Below are 17854 nucleotides of genomic sequence, written 5' to 3'. Positions count from 1 at the left end.
CTTAGAAAACACAGAACAAAATTACATATGGTTATACTATATATTACAATTATTTTTTAAGTAGATAAGCTAAGATTTTTAATTGGAGTTTCAATATCAGACTCTCAAAAATTAATAGAATGGATATACAGAAAAGTAGAAGGATATAGTAGACCTGAAAAACACCATGAACCAATTCAACATAATTAAGATTTATACAATTTTCACACAATAATAGGATACAAATTCTATTCAAGTTCCCATAGAGTGTAAACTAGGAGACATTGGAACATATCCAGGGGCATAAAAACAAGGTGCAAGAATTTCATGGTCTAAAGGTATTGAAATCCTACAGAGTCTGCTCTCTTATCACCATGGAATTATGTCAGAAATCACTATCAAGAGATATTTGAAAGTAGCCCACATATTTTCAAGTGCAATATGACATTTACCAAGAGAGATCTATGACTTAGGCATTGAAAGCTTCAGTCAAGTTAGAAGACTGAAAACACACAAAGGGTGATGGCAGAGAAGAAAGCATTTAAATGAGAAATTAATATCAAAATGAGAAAGTAATATCCAAGATACTTTTAAAACCCCATGTATTTGAAATTAAATGTCCACTTTTAAAGGATAGGTGTATCTAAAGAAGCCATGACAAGGAAAATGAGAAAATATGGCACAGGATTCGGTTTTATTCCTGGGTCCATCCCTCTTCCCTAGCATTACATTTCCCCAAGTCTGAGTTTTTCAGCCTCTTAAAGTATGCAGGAGTGAGAGTGGAATGAGGAATGGTGGTGGGAAGAGGTGGCCTAAGCAGGTCAACGCGAGTGGCCTCTGGCATTCTGAGTGCCTCAGAGTAGCCCAGGGTAGATGCGAGTGTTCCAAACCCTGACTACTTCTCAGGTCTCCCTGTTAGGGTGAGTGGTAGATACTCTGTCCAGCAAGTGTTTCCTTTGGCCTCACGATTAACTGTCAATCACACATGTACAAGCACTGATGATTCTCAAAGGTAGTGTCATCTAGGCCTCCAAGAAAGATACGGTTTTTAAAACATTTCCCTGGAAATGTAGAGTACTCTTAGCTCTTTTTCTTGATCCTACCTCTAATCTTTATTAGAAATGCCCCTCTTTCAGGCGTGATGGAAATATGAAAAGGTCTTTTATGTGCCATAATGGGTATGTGCCTGGGTGCTTAGTCATGTCTGACTTTGGACTGTAGCCTGTCAGACTCTTCTGTCCATGGAATTCTCCAGGCAGGAATACTGGAGTGGGTTGCCATTCCCTTCTCCAGGAGATCTTCCCGACTCGAGGATCAAACCTGGGTTTCTTGCATTGAAGGTGGATTCTTTACTATTGGGGAAGCCCATGCCAATGTGGCTCCTGCCAGTAATGTAGGAGACAGTTTCGATCCCTGGATCAGGAAGATCCCCTGGAGAAGGAAATGGCTACCCTCTCCAGTATTCTTGCCTGGAAAATTCCATGGACAGAGGAGCCTGGCTGGCTACAGTCCATGGGGTCGCAGAGAGTCGGACATGACTGAGCAACTAACATCACACATACACGTGCCGTAGTGTATAGGAGCTGATGAAAATTTTAACCCAGGGCTCATCCTCCTCCCCTGGAGGAAATGAGATGGGGATGATCTACAGAAGGGACAGTTTCATTAATTTACTTACAGTATCTTTCTCCACTGTTGGGTCCGAGGCTCCTTGAAGAGTTCTAAGTTTCACAGCCAGTGTAGATAGTTAATAAATAAGTGTTGAACTGAGAGATGACATTTGCTATGGTTATATTTAGGAATTCTTCATTCACGAATTTGATAACAGACTTGAATTTATACCCATTATTAAATAGAAATGGATTTGGGGTCTTTATTTTGCGTCAAGCTCTTGGTGTTCCAGAGGTTGCTGATTAAGATAAAAATACCTGAGAAGGAAAATAAATCCTCAAGCGCCATTGAAATGGAGTCAGTTCCCATATTGGCCAGAAGAGGGCAGAGTCCCTGTGGGAATGTGACAGGATAGACGTATTTTGATGCTGCAGGAAGATTTAGGAGCACTGGCTAGGGAAGGGAGGAGGAAGTGGCAAAGAGAATCTAATGGGGGACAGAGGAAGAAATAATTTCTAGAAGGTGACAGAAGAGGTTTTTTTCTTCTTTCCTTTTGGCTGCACTGGGACTTCGCTGTGGTGCGCGGGCTCAGCAGTTGTGACGCAGGAGCTTCCTTGTTCTACAGCATGTGGGATCTTAATTCCCCAACCAGGGATTGAACCCGCGTCCCTTGCATCGCAAGGCAGATTCTTAACCACTGGACCACTAAGGAAGTACCAGATTACGAGAGTTTAAAAACTCTGTCAACTTCATCCAAGTTCATCCTTCATTCATTCATTTATTCTTTTATCAAACATTACTGTGCAAGGAGATCCAACCAGTCAATCCTAAAGGAAATCAGTCCTGAATATTCATTGGAAGGACTGATGCTGAAGCTGAAACTCCAATACTTTGGCCATTTGATGCGAAGAACCAACTCACTGGAAAAGACCCTGATGCTGGAAAAGATTGAAGGCAGGAGGAGACGGGGACGACAGAGGATGTGGTGGTTGGATGGCATCACCAATGCGATGGACATTCGTTTGAGCAGGCTCGGGGACCTGGTAATGGACAGGGAAACCTGGTGTGCTGCAGTCCATGGGGTTGCAAAGAGTTGAACACGACTGAGCGAGTGAACTGAACTGAACTGAGCACTTACTATGTGTGAGACACTGTGCCTGGGGTGAGTCAGGCAGAGATGAGCACAGTAGACATGATCTGGGGAACGTCTAGACCAGTCGGGGTTACCGGAATTAAATAGTTAAGTGTATGTATAATTAATGGTTTTGCTCAGAACAATGGAAGAAAATAACAGATGTCATGAGAACTTCCTCAAGTAGGAGGAGATCTCTCTGATAAGATGCAACCTGAAGGCCGAAGAGTCATGTGGAAGGTTGGGAGACATGCTCCAGACAGAAGGAACAGCTTGTATGAAGGCCCTGAGGTTGGAGGTGGGTGGCGGGGTTGGAAGATTCAAGGAATTAGAAGAAGGTCAGTGTGGCTCCATGGGGTAGTGGCATAAGATAAATTTTGAAAAATGGGGGAAGATCACGTAGGGCCTTTGAAGCCATGCTCAGGGTTTGGATTTTCCTTTGTCTTTCAGTTTGCAAGAAGTATCTGTTTATTAACAGGCCAGATTACAAACTAATTTCAATAAGCCTATTGATCTTGTGCAAGCATCTCCATCTTCAAGAGAATGGGTGGTCTTTTTCTTCATTCCACCTTGTGGAGAAGATAATTTGAAGGGTCATGGGAAGTTGTTTGCTTCTTTGAAATATTTTTCAACAGAATAGATCTCATGAATCAGATCCTCCATGCAGACGATGCCACATTTACCAAGAAATTGAGTGATCCACGTGTTACCCGTCAGGGCAATTCACTTTCTGTTGATTTTGCCATAGGCAAGCTGGTAGATCAGTTCATTTGCTGACTTCAGGATTGGGTACCCCCGTGCATTCTGGGTTCCACAGTCCTCAGCATGTTGACTAAAGCCTCCCTGAACTTCACAAAAGTGCCAATGAAGATCGGGAGGAGGTGAAGAAGCTGCAGTTCCTTCGGACCTTTGAGCTCACACCACTGCTACCTTTGATCCTAATGACAAGTGCCAATTTGGATTGGCACATAGGAATGTAGAAGTCACCAGCCTTTCCTGCCATCCTAAAAATTTTACTTCTGTACATCTGCCTATACGCCTTGTAATAGTGCTTAGCTTTATCATTGATAAATTTTCTACTTGCTTTTCAAAGCATGTTTTGCACAAACTTCTTTCCCAGGCTCTTGGTCTTCAGTTCTGTGAATTTCCTTTGCTTTTTCTTATGGGTTTCTAGTATAGCAGGAACCTTCTTTTTCTTCTCTCCTTTTTCTCCATGATTCCAGCCAGAAAAGAACATGTTTTGATACTCTTGCATGAGCCATAAAAAGATCTTAAGCAGAGGCATGGATTGTCTCATTCATATTTTAGAAGATCACTCTGGGGAGTTCCCTGGCAGTCCAGTGGTTAGGACTCTGAGCTTTCACTGCTGAGGACCTGGGTTTGATCCCTGGATGGGGAAATAAGATCCCACAAGCGGCTCAAGCTGTGCAGTGCAGAAAAAAAGTCACTTTGGGCTGCCGTATGGAGAATTCTCTGAGGGAAGAGGGAAGCAGGGGTTTTAGGAGGCTGATACAGTAGTTCAGGGAAGATATGATGATAGCTTGGACTAGGGTGGTGACAAACAGTGGCAAGAATTGGATGAATTAGAGACGTATTTGAAGACAGGCTTGATGAGACGTGGTAATCAGAGGCTGAGTGTGTGTGCGTGCGTGCTCAGTTGTGTCTGATTCTTTGCAAGGTTGAGAAAAGGTGTCAAATGTTTTTTGATGAGTTTCTATCATGAGCAATTGGGGAAATCTAGGGAAAGGTGGGCTGGGGATGTGAGGATGGGGAGTGGAGAATAGAAAAAGAAAAACTCAGTGTTGGACCCACGAAGCTTGAGATCCTTGTGAGATCCCAAACAGAGATATTCTGGCCTGGAGCTCTGCAAGGAGGGCTGAGTGAGAGACACAACCTTGTGGATCAGCCCTGTATAAAAACAGCATCGAAAGCCACGAATGTGGATGAAGTTATAGAGTCAGAACACACAGGAATGAGATGTCCCAAGGCTGAATCCTGAGAAACTGTCACCAACGCAGGGATCACAAACGTAGTCAGGATTTTGTGGATGAAAGGGGAGAAAGGCCTTTCAGAAATGTATCTAGTGAGTGGCCACCGTCTCTTTCTTTCCTTGTAAAGAACTCTTATGTACTCGTTTCCTACTACCGTTGCAACCAATTATCTCAAACTCAGTGGCTTAAAACAATACAAACTTATTCGCTTAAGTTTCTGGAGGTCAGAAGTCTATAATTGGTCTCACTAAAATGAGGGCAGTGGCAAGACTTGAGTTCCTTCTGAAGGCTTAGGAGAAAATCTGTTCCCTTTTTTTTTTTCTGGTTTCTCGAGGTTGCCCACATTCCTTGGTGTGTAACCTGCTTCCTTCTTCAAAGCCAGCGAATGGTAGGTGGAGATTTTCTCAGGCTGCGTCACTCTGACACTGAGTCTTCTCTCTCTCACATTTATTTCTAGAGATGTTTTATGATTACAGTGGGCTTACTGGGATAATCAAGGATACTGTCCCCATCTCAGGCCTTGCTGATCAGCAACTTTAATTCCATTTACATTAAATCCCCATTGCAGTGAAACCTGACATATTGTAACTTATCCACAGGTCCAGTAGATTATGACATGGGCTTCTTTGGGAGTTATTATTCTGTCTATTAAACCTTACAAGTCTGCTTATTCCTCTTTGGAAAAGTGTGAAAAAGTACACACCATTCCTCAAGTCCTAGAAGAAACTCTTCCATGATAGTCCAAAAGGGGAAAAATAACAAAAGTGTGAGATTTACTTGTGTGTCTGTGTCATAACTATATTTCAGCAATACACTCAGTTGGATAAGAAAGAAAAAAATAGCCAAGTTATTGATTAGGGATTTGTTTATACTTCCTTTGTCCACTGGAACAGCTGTTTGTCTGGATAAGGAATGCTTGAGTTTTTATCATAAATAACATCTCTGTCTTGGTTCACGGTCCATTATAACTTAATACCACAGACAGTGCTATGCTAAGTAACTTCAGTCTTGTCCAGCTCTTTGCAAACCTATGGACTGTAACCCACCAGGCTTCTCTGTCCATGGGATTCCCCAGGCAAGAATACTGGAGTGGGGTGCCATGCCCTCCTCCAGAGGATCTTCCTGACCCAGGGATCAAATCCGTGTCTCTTATGTCTCCTGCATTGGCAGGCAGGCTCTTTACCAATAACGCCTAGCTTGTAAACAGCAATTTATTTCTCACAGGTCACACACCAAGGAACATGGGCAGCCTCAAGAAACCAGAAAAAACCCAAGGGAACAGATTTTTCCCTAAGCCTTCAGAAGGAACTCATACAACCTTCAGTCTATAGCAGTCTCTTGGTAAAACTCAATGTCACTATTAGAATGACGAAACAAAGACGAGTGTCTCTACCCAGTGCCAGCACTGTGTGTTCAGTAACTTGTAGCTGTCATTTGTGGCTGGCACCAGCGTCACAGTAATTCTAGTCTACAGAGAAGGAAATTGAAGTTTTCAGAAATTTGCCAAAGTCACTCAGGTAATACAAGGTTAAAGTGGAGACAGAATTCAATGCTGTCTGACCCTGGGCCCACGTCTGTATTCATTCCTTCATCCTGCTTCTCTCAGAGCTGTTTTCTGTTTAGAGGCAAAATGTCAAATTAGACTGTGATATATACATACAATCATATTGCATGTACATATAGATATTATATACACATAATTTTTATGACAAAGCTGAATATCTGTTAATACTAACCCATTGATGTTTTTGATCAGTATAGATATAAAAAAGCAAAGAGGGCAGATTGAATGAAATTAGCATTTTTATTACTTGGTTGATAAAAATTTTACTTGGGAAAATAAGTGTTTGTTTATTTACCCAATAATGTTCCTCTGTCCCCCACCCCATTTTTTATTCTAGTAAAATATACCTAATAATGTTTTGTATTAAAGAAAGATGAGATCTTACTTTGGTGCCTAATTTTTTTGAGTGATTTTATGCACTTCCTTGAAGGAAATGCTTATTCATTTCAATACTTTTAAAGAAATATTTGAAGCTATAAATTGATATCTAAGAACCACCATATATTCTGATACTTTGATGGTTGTTCATGTCTAAATATTTTGTAATTTCCATCATCATTTCCATTTCAATTCATGAATTGTTTGGAGGTGCTTCCAATCACAATGTAATATTTCTCCTTTTCTATATGATTATTGTCATTGTCTAATTTAGTAATGATGTGGTTAAAATGTAATCTCTAAGACATCACATTTTTGAAAAATTCTGTGCTGTCTTTTGTGACTAGTGTGGGATTGATTTGGATAAGTGTTGTATGTGTGCTTGACTAGAATGTGTATCTTCAATTTGGGGAGTACAGTTGCATGTAGCTGTAATTAGCATGTTGAATCTGCCATGTGAGGCCTGTAACAAAGATACAATTTTAAAGGTTTATGGTAGGAGTAACTTTCTCTGTCCCTGGAGATAAATTGTGGAAATGGTGGTGTCTTTTCAGTGAACTGTGATGTAATAGACAGTCCTGTTCTTGCTCTGGTCCCCAGATCACCGTCTCTGATCAGTGACCAGCAGGAGATATCAGTTAGTGCTTCAGTCTGTATTTAGGGTAGACTGAGTCTCCCTCTCCATGTGGTTGGCTGTGGTCTGCCTCAGTGGATAGAGCTGGCTTCTGGATCCTACTCTCTTCTCTCTTCCCACATCACCTTCTTCTTCACCTGCTGCTCCATCTGTGCTTCCGATGTTAGCAAATGGCACCAGCATCCTCTGCCTTGGTCAGAACTGGCAATTATCCCTGACTCCTCTTCCCGTTTCCACTCTTATTTCTAACAAACACCAAGAGTCATCAACTCTCCTTTCGAAGTATCTCTCAAATTGGTCAAATTCTTTCTGTCTTTGCTGCCACTGACTTTGTTCAAGCCTTTATCACTCAATCATTGCAACCACCTGTAAGCTGATCTTCATCTCCATTTTGCCCCCTACTCAATTATTTCTGCTATAGCCAGTAATTTTTCTAAAGTATAAATCTGATTACATCATGCTCTGCTCATTCAGTGGTTCTCTATCGGTCATAGAATAAACTTCAGACTTCTTAACTTTGCTTACATGGCTCTTCTGGCTCTATTTTTAAAAAAATTCTCTCCAGAGTCTTCTGTGATCATTTCCCTCTTCTGAAAATAAACATACACTCTAGCCATTCTTGCAGGTCCTCAAATATGCTATGCTATTCACCTTGAAACATAATGTATAGGATTTTACATCTTTGAGATTGAAGATATTTCTTAAGTGTATGTATCTCAACTCTGAAACACTGGAATGATGGAAAAAAGATTAACACACACAAATACACGTACATATATACACACATATGTACATACATTTGTGTATACACAGCCATATATAATGTATATTTGGGATAAATTTATGGAAACTGTACATAAATGTTTGCATGTATATGATGTAAATTAGCAATCAATAAATACTTTTAAAAATAGTACATGGATATCCAATTATAGACAACAGGTTAGACAATACATTAATATTATCTTCTTCCCTAGATTCCACCAGAATCATAGTAAAAGCATGTGAAACCTATACATCCATGAGGACAAAAAGAATGATTGGAGTCAGTAAAAAATTAGGTTTCCACACATTTCTGGGATACAGATTTAGCAAATTTAGCAGAACAGAAGAAGCAGCCTCTCACTGAACACAGAGGGCCATATAGACAAGAAAAATCAGATTTGCTCAGAGGAATCCAGAAAGACTTAGGATTCTCGAATTCCCAGTAGAGCAGTGGGTGGTATTTAGGCTTAGGGCTGAAAACAGGGTGATTGTATGGGTCAGTGGACTGTCATCCACTTGTTTGGGCATAAAATGTCAGCAATTTAGTTTCTATACTGAGGCTGGAAGTCAGAGATGACTTCCCAGGAGACCTCAGGAGTCTCAAAAAAAAGATATATATATATATATACCATATATCTGCAGTATGAAGAGTTAAAAAGATAAAATCAAGAAAATCTCCCAGAAAACAAAACCTTTAAAAAATACATTTAAAATATCCAAGCAGTGTACAGAATTAAACCTGTAGGACCAACATGTGATCAATAGGGCATCCAAAAGTAAAGAATAGAGAAAACAAAGGTGAAGAGCGTGTCAACAATATAAGAAAATTTTCCAAGGATTAGAGTCAAATAATCAACTTCTTGGGCTTCCCAGGCGGTGCTAGTGGTAAAGGATCTGTGCTAGAGAGGCAGGTTCAATCCCTGGGTCAGGAAAAATCCCCTGGAGGAGGAAATGGCAACCTGCGCCAGTATTATTGGCTGGAGAATCCCATGGACAGAGAAGCCTGGCGAGCTACACAGTCCACTGAGTCCCAAAAAAGTTGGACACGACTGAGTGACTGAGAACGCGTGCCTGTGCATACACAACTTTTCAGTGAGGCATTCCTGGACCAACTCTTTAAAACTGTAGCCCCTCCACTTAGCCCTACCTTACTTAACTATTCTCCTTTGAATTTTTAACCACCTGGCATACAATATATTTAATTGTTTGTTCAGTGTCTCTTTTCTTAGAATGTAAGCTACCCACAGGGAAGATATTTTGTTCACAGTGGCACCCTCCGCACGTGCCTACTCAGTGTTTGGCATACAGTCAGTATTCAATAATTCTTTCTTTCTTTTTTTTTTTCAATAATTATTTCTTGAGTGAGTGAATAAGAGGATCAGTTCAGAGTCGTGTCCGACTCTTTGCGACCCCATGAATTGCAGCACACCAGGCCTCCCTGTCCATCACCAACTCGATTTAAGTCCTCCTTGTGGAAAGAAGTTAGTTAATAACGCCTCAAACTGGTTTCACAATAAAATGATAGGTAAGCCTATAATTTACTAATATGAGACAGCCATCTGAAGCAGTAACTAAAAGAGTTAAAGGCACTCAACTGCATCTGAAGAAAGGATGGGAGAGCAAGAAGGAGAAGAGGCAAATCTTTGTTGATCTTCATTACAAGTTTTTGAAAATTATTTGCTTTTCTCACCATGTGTCTGTACTGTTTGTTTTTTAAAAGAGTGTATATATCTTAGGAAACATTTTTTTATTTATTTACTGTAAACATATATCAACACTAATAATAGCTACATTTATTGAGCACTTATTATATGCTAGGCATTGTGCAGAGATTTATATGAATTATTGAAGAAGGCATTACACATATCTGTTGTCATTTTATGCAAACTGAAAACATCTGGATTCAACATAAAAATAGAAAAAAAAAAACCCTCAGTCCCCAAATATAAATATTTAGTAACCTAATCTCAATCGAATAAATTCTGCTTCTCAATCTTCATAACAAAGACATGAATTTGATATGCCTCCTATCTTTAAAATGCAAGAAAAAAAGCATCATGCAATAATTTTTAAAAGTTTCTATTTAGTAGGAAATCCTTGTAGAACTAAAAAAGCACCTGTCAACAGGAACTGTAGAAATTGAAAGAAAAATTGTGCCTAAGCTCTTTTAGAGACATCTGTCTGTATTATCTGCTGGCTTTCCCTCCACCCTTCTTTCCATTCCTCATTTCTCTTTCAGCCTGTTCATCTGAAATGTAAGTGAGCTTTGTTTCAGGAAATTTATGAGATTTTCGCAACATGAAATGGCTTCTGACAGAGTCATTTCTGGGCCTCAGCTCCGATCTGCTTCCTCCCATTTGTGCCCGATATTCTGCTGTGATGCCATCCATCACTAGCTCAGGAACACACAGGGCCGTCACCTCTGCAAATCATGCTTCATCGTTCCAGATGTGAAATCGAAACCTTGGTAGTTGTTTAACAAAGACTATTTTAGCACAGTGCTGTTATTTGGCTGTTTCTGGTGTTTAGACTGTGCTCTGGATCTTTTGAGGGCTTCCTTGGTGGCTCCTGGATCTTGTGGGAGCAGCCCCCTCCCACCCTTTCCCTTTTTTGCTTGGCTAAACTCCCTTCCACCTCTCAGGCTTCAGTTGAGTGGTGCCCCTGGAGAAGCCTGTCTCAACAGTGACCCCACCCAATGGGGATCCTATACCTCCCGTGGATCCTGGAGGATCCCTCTGACTTTGACTTCATAGATTGCATTGTTGCTGTCATTTACTTTCAGTCTCCACTGGTGGCCCTCAGGTCCCTAGACACAGAGACTGAACTCTGTCTTGCCAGCCCCGCCACACGGTGCAGTGCCCTGGTACACAGAAGGTGCTCAATAACCACTTGATGAATGTAAGAGTAAATGAAGGGATGAAAGCCACTGTCACTGCGTACAGTTCACTTTAGTTTGCACATACTGTTTATGTATGAAAAATAATAACCAAAACAACTACACAGCTGGGCTTAACAATTACTGAGTCAAAGGCTAATGAGTTAAATAATCTTGGCCCAAATCCAGAAGTTAAGGGAACAAGAGATAGCGAGAAGCCTGTGCATATTTCCTGTGTTCTGTAGGAAATGAATATTTCCTAAGCTCTTTTCCTCTAGCAAGTTCCGAAGTTGAGAATGCACTATATAATTTTATAGCCCCATGAAAGAAAAAAAAGTAAAAAACTTTCAAAATGGTTTGTGCTACACGCTATAACCTAGCCTCTTATTTATGGCTTGACAAATAGATGAGAGACAGTTGTTCTTTTTTCCTGTTTCTTCAGAGGCTTTGAATAATAGTTAACAAAGATCACATTGAAAATTGAACTTACCTTATCACTCATGAGACCTGGTTCTGAATTATTTGACGTGAAAATGTCTTCAATACAGTCCCATCCCACTCATATTCTCTCATCTCCTCATCTGAGCTTAAGATCCTCTAGAGGCATCATAGTTACGTCATGCCTTTTCTATGGCTCTTTACTGGACCAGACCTAATATGTGTGGAATGCCCTTTCAAATGACAGGAAAAAGTTGAAAGGAACTTTAAAGGTGGTTCTAAAATTTTAATCTAAGGCTATTTGAAAGATAATTGTTTAAGATCATTATCTATTGAGAAATTAGACAAGATTTCATTTTTTAGTTCCAGTATGTGACGGGTAAAGAAATAACAAATCAAAGAGAAAAACAGAAGAACAAAATTTTTCTACTTTGATGGCTTATGTGTTTTATCTGTGATGCTAGATTTTCAGTTTATGTAACTCTGAGGGGAAATGATAAATTAAGATACTATTAATAATACTTATGGGAGAATTTTCATTGATTTATATGAGATTAGCCTTTGGCTCAGTTTCTCTTTTCACGTAGCAATTGTTTCTTTTGTAAGAAAAGTGCTTTTGTTAAACAGAGTATATCTTTGACTTGAATGGTGTTCCAGAGACATATTTAGTTACAAGTTAAAACACAATTTTTTCCAAATCTATAATCAGAATAATAGCCACATTATCTTTCATTCTTCTCTGGGTGATAATAAGTGATGTTTCATTTACTTTCTTTGCTCGCTCTACTTTGTTTGAAATGAAGTGAAAGCTGCTCAGTTGTGTCCGACTCTTTGCGACCCCATGGACTATAACCCCATGGACTGTACAGTCCATGGAATTCTCCAGGCCAGGATACTGGAGTGGGTAGCCTACCCCTTCTCCAGAGGATCTTCCCAACCCAGGAATCGAACCAGGGTCTCCTGGATGGCAAGCAGATTCTTTACCAGCTGAGCTATCAGGGAAGGCCTTCTATTTTGTTTACTAGACCCTAATAGGAATTGTATATTATTATTATTATTTATGTTTAATTATGAATGACTTTATTTTTATATTATCTTAAATTTAAGGAAGGACATATCTCCCACAATGTTTAACTTAAATGTATATTTATGTATATTATTTATGTATGTATGTTATACATACACACACACCTGCAGTGACTGTGAAATAAAGAAGTTATCTCACGACACTCCACCGCTATGAGGTTGTTATTTTCCTATTTATTGGCTTCAGACTCTAGTAGGTTCTGTTATCAGTACAGGAAGTTCCTTGTTTCTCTAACCTGGAAGCATAGTAGGAAGCCGTGCACACATGAACCGCGGGAGGACCAGGAAGAGTCTGTCCTGATCCCGCACTGTTCTCTTTACGGGCTCTTATTCCCAATTCTCAGCACTTGGAACTAATTCTTTTGCATTTAGATTCTATGGACATCTTGCTATCACAGAATCCTAGAATTTTAAACTTAGAAAGAATATTAAAGATCTAGTCCAACCAGCTTCTTCAGTCTGTAGATAAAGAAACTGAAATTCAGAATTTCGTCCAAGGTTTCACACTCTGAGGGTGGTAGAACCACAAGAATCAAGGCCTTCTTCAGGTCATGTCTGCTGACTTTCACTGTGTTCATTCATTTCTTCATTTTTAAATTATATACATATATATATATATATATATACACACACACATTATGGGAGTATAATTGCTTTACCATTTCTTTACTCTTTAATTTATGTCATAGTCAGGATTCTCCTGGGTAAAAGTGAGAAAAAACCAAATCTGATATTCTTCAAGTAAAGAAGAAACTTTATTAGCCTTTAGGCACAACTAGGCTCAAATGATGTCTTCCACACTTGAACTTCCTCCAGATCTGGCCTCTGGTGTCCTCTGCATGGGTTTCATCCTCAGACAAGCCCATCCCATGCTGCGGCAACATGCCTTCCTGCTCCCCACCCTGTCCTTAGAAGTTACAGGCATGCATCCTACCAGCTTTAATCCCACCAGAGAAAGAGACTCATTTTACTAGTTAGTCTCAGAAAAGTGTTGACATGAAATCTCATGGGTTTGCCTTGGATCATGTGTCTGCACCAATCAGAGGGTCAAAATATATCAACTGGCCTAGCCTAAGTCACATGCTCTCCCCTGCCACCAGGGGAATCTCAGAGGCTGAGAGTGAAAGAGAGGAATTTCCTCTCCCCAAATTTAAAAATAAATAAAAAATGGAGTCTTGTTGCCAGAGGAAAGTAAAATAGAGACTGAGTAGTTTAAGCAACCCCTGTCTGCTTCAAGTTCGTCCTGTGTCTGAGACATGGTGTTTGGTGTTTGGGAAGCAGCCGTTGTTAATTCACTTGCTTACCAGTTGGTGTTTTCAAAATGAACACACTGGCCCAAAGTTGAGCTGACAGAAATGGAGTGGAGGAAAGACTATATTGGATGTGTTGAGGAAGAGATGGGGAGACCACAGGGGAGGGGCATGGGGTGCAGAACCCTGGGTAGGGGAGGAAAATGAGGTCTGAATGAAGGTCAGCAGTGGCCCAGAGGACAGGAGAGAGCCGGGAAAGGCTCTGAGGGAGCTGTGGGTCTCTACTGGGTTGTCTGCTCAGAGTCAGCTCTACTCACGGAACAGATGCCCAGTGGAGACACCCTGTGGCTGATTCATCATGCAAATCAGTGGGAGGGGCTGCTGTGCCAGGGGCTAGCATGCAAATATGCTGAGACAGACCTTCCCTCACCCTCCGCCTGGGGCAAGTTACACAAAGCTTACTGACAGTTGCAGGAATTGCTACCGGGGAGAAGTCCAGAGTGTTCCAAGAGAATATACAGAAGACCTGACTGAGTAGAGAATGTGGGCAGGGAGAAAGGCCGCTAGAATAATATTTCAACTGAGACTTGGGCTAATTCACTTTGCTATATAGCAGAAACTACCATAACATTGTAAAGGAACTATACTCCAAAAAATAAAAATAAATCAATAAACTGAGACTTGAAGAACAAGGAGGAGGTTCGTCAGGGTGGAAGAGGGTCCAGGAGAAAAGAATTCCAGGCAGAGGATACCGGAGCCTGTGAGAGGGGTCTCAAAGTGATAGAAAAGAGAATGGTGCATCCCAAGCCTCCTAGGAAGGCCGGTGGAGTGGGGATGGGGGGCACTAGGTGGGGAAAGCTGGTGAGAGCTCAGGCTGGGGAAGGAAGCAGGAGCCAGACCATGTCACTTGATTCTGTCCATTGGAGAGAGACTTTGAATTTTAGCTGCAAGCATTAGATTTGTGACAAGATTTGTGTTTTTAGAAAGATCACACTTACTGAGGATGGAAAAGAATTGAGGCAGGCAGTGAGACTACACAGAGCATAAAAAGGGGTTCAGGGCTTGGACAGTAGAAGTGGCAACAGAGATGGAGAGAAAGCAGACACATTTAAGATGTATTTGAGGGACTTCCCTGGTGGTCTAGTGGTAAGGGGCTTCTTCCCTCGTGTCTCAGCGGTAAAGAACCTGCCTACAATGCAGAAGTCAGGAAGATCCCCTGGAGGAGGACGTGGAAACCCACTCCAGTATTCTTGCCTAGAGAATCCCCATGGACAGAGGAGCCTGCTGGGCTGCAGTCACAGGGTCACAGAGTCAAACATGACTGCAGTGACAATTCTGCACTTTCACTGTGAAGGCCTGGGTTCAATCCCTGGTAGGAATTAAGATCCCTCAAGCCACAAGTCATCGTCAAAAAACAAAAGAGGTATTTGAATTTTTTTGTACTAGCAAGGTTTCTTCAGCAGTTGTTGCACAGGCAGTGCAATATACCTGTGGATTTGTGAAAGTTTTAGATTTTCATTAGCTGGTTGAATTGCAGGTTTTATTTTCCATGACAGTATTAAATTGGCTGGGGATTGGGCTGAATATAATTGTTTTATGGCCAAATGTATCCCATTGTAATAAATAATGACTATACATCAGCCTGCCAACTGCCTGATTTAAGAGTACAAGGCCACAGGAAAATTCTTTGAGTCTACAGATTTGGTGACCAAAGATAAAGGAATGGGACTTTAAACTCTGGTGGCCCCACAGAATGTCCTGGGTCCCACAGCCAGCTTGCTTACTACAGTTTAGAAAATCCTTGAAATCTGTTAGAGTTCATATACATAGACCCCAGAACTATATTCTTGGATTGATGGATGGGATGAATAGTTAAGTTCAGATAATCTTCAATGCTCAGTCATGTCCAATTCTTTGTGACCACATGGACTGTAGCCTGCCAAGCTCTTTTGTCCATCGGGATTCTCCAGGCAAGAATCCTGGAGTGGGTTGCTATGCCCTCCTTCAGAGGATCTTCCCAACCCAGGGGTTGAACCCAGGTCTGCTGCATTGCAGGCAGATTCTTTACCAGTTGAGCCACAAGGTAGGTCACATTAAGGCGTGATCAGAAATAGCAATATCTCAGTGCCTTGAAACAAGTTTTCTTTCTTGTTCCTTCTGGCAAAACCCACCGCCTGACTGGCAACTCTAAGGGTATCTCTCTTCCATTCATGCTGATAATAAAGTATGAGACTTTAGAGACCTTTACTCACATTGACCTCACTTCACTTTCTGGTTTTTCAGTGAGCATTGCTGGCTGAACCACGGAAACAAGCAGCTGCTGTTTTCCCCTCTCCTGGATCTGTTTTCCCTTCTGGAAGTTCATTTGGACTTTTCTTTGGGCCATCACAAATTTCATGTTTCACATGGGGCTGGCTCTTCTCACTACCACCTACAGTTCAGTCATCAGGGAAAATTGCAAACAGGGGAAATCTTCTTGTTTCCTCTTTCTCTCTTCTAGTATTCCACTAAGCCGTCAGTTATTCTCAACTGGACACGGAGAATAGTATCCTCAGGCAAAGGGGAATCTAAGTGGAGACAGAGGTCTGTGGAAGAGGACTGGGCAGAGGAACACAGTGAGGTGGCCCGAAGAATGCAGATGAGCAGGCGAGGGGCAAAGACTGGCTGCAGAAGCGCATTTAGTGTAGTCTCATTAAGTAGGCAGTCCTAAAGGAAATCCATCCTGAAAATTCAGTGGAAGGACTGATGCTGAAGGACTGATACTCTTGCCTGGCAAATCCCATGGACGGAGGAGCCTGGTAGGCTGCAGTCCCTGGGGTCGCTAGGAGTCGGACATGACTGAGCAACTTCACTTTCACTTTTCCCTTTCATGCATTGGATAAGGAAATGGCAACCCACTCCAGTGTTCTTGCCTGGAGAATCCCAGGGATGGGGGAGCCTGGTGGGTTGCTGTCTCTGGGGTCGCACAGTCGGACACGACTGAAGCAACTTAGCAGCAGCAGCAGCAGGACTGATGCAGAAGCTGAAGCTCCAATATTTTGGCCACCTGATGGGAAGAGCCAGCTCACTGGAAAAGACCCTGATTTGGTGAAAGACTGAGGGCAAGAGGAGAAGGGAACGACAGAGGGTGAGATGGTTGGATGGCATCACCAACTCACTGAACGTGAGTTTGAGCAAACCCTGGGAGATAGTGAAGGACAGGGAAGCCTGGCATGCTGCAGTCCATGGCGTTGCAGTGTCAGACATGACTGAGAGGCTGAACAACATTAAGCAGGGAGCTACAGCTGGAGGCTGGGATCTGGAGGAATAACTGGAGTTGGGTGCTAAGATCTTGAAGGAGGAAGACCCCCACAAAGGTACCTCCTCCAACACTGTGATCCTTCCAACCAAGAACAATGTCAGGAGTCTGGAGCAGCCAGGCCTGAGGGCTGGACTAAATGGCAGAAAGTGAGTAACCCCATGAGCCAATGAAGCTGCAGGGCATCGGGGACCCCTAAGGTGAAAGTGAAAGTTGCTCATTCGTGTCCGATTCTTTGTGACCCCGTGGACTATACAGTCCATGGGATTCTCTAGGCCAGAATACTGGAGTGGGTAGCCATTCCCTTCTCCAGGGCATCTTCCCAAGCCAGGAATCAAACCCAGGTCTCTTGCATTGCAGGTGTATTCTTTACCAGCTGAGCCACAAGGGTAGCCCTAAGACCATTGCTGTAATGCAGCCAATTTGCATCTTGTTGATTTTTCAGGGGATGATTCCTTTAAGTAACCAAATCCATTGAGATCAAATACAATGCAAATTGCAATGGGGAAAAAGGAGTCTGTAGTTATATTAATGATTTCTATGCATGGAATATACAACCAAAATGGGGTTGAAGACTTTGATATATTTTGGACAATGTCTGTGGATATTCTTGTGTGCAAAGATCAAATAGCCCCCTTGCAAAGGTGGTGATGACCAGGGACACAGGATGACAAGATATCCTGTTTGTTTTCCTCTAAGTTCTGGAGGAAAACATGCTAGTATTATGCCCACCCTGCAGCCAGAGGCTGGATAACAGAAATAAGAACCAATCCTGTATAGCATCTTCTATGTGCTGAGTGCTGTTCAGCATTTCACCTATATTGGCTTATTTAATCCTTACAATGATGCCTCT

The 17854-nt window shown here is 41.7% G+C and overlaps 1 pseudogene; it reads right to left on the bottom strand.

The window, feature by feature from the left end:
- Positions 1-3193: 3193 nt before the first annotated feature.
- LOC102268593 (large ribosomal subunit protein uL30 pseudogene) lies at positions 3194-3959 on the bottom strand (annotated as a pseudogene).
- Positions 3960-17854: the final 13895 nt, after the last annotated feature.

Source organism: Bos mutus, chromosome 5 (assembly GCF_027580195.1).
Source record: "Bos mutus isolate GX-2022 chromosome 5, NWIPB_WYAK_1.1, whole genome shotgun sequence".
Lineage (NCBI taxonomy): Eukaryota > Metazoa > Chordata > Mammalia > Artiodactyla > Bovidae > Bos > Bos mutus.
This window is presented reverse-complemented; position numbering and strand designations above follow the sequence as displayed.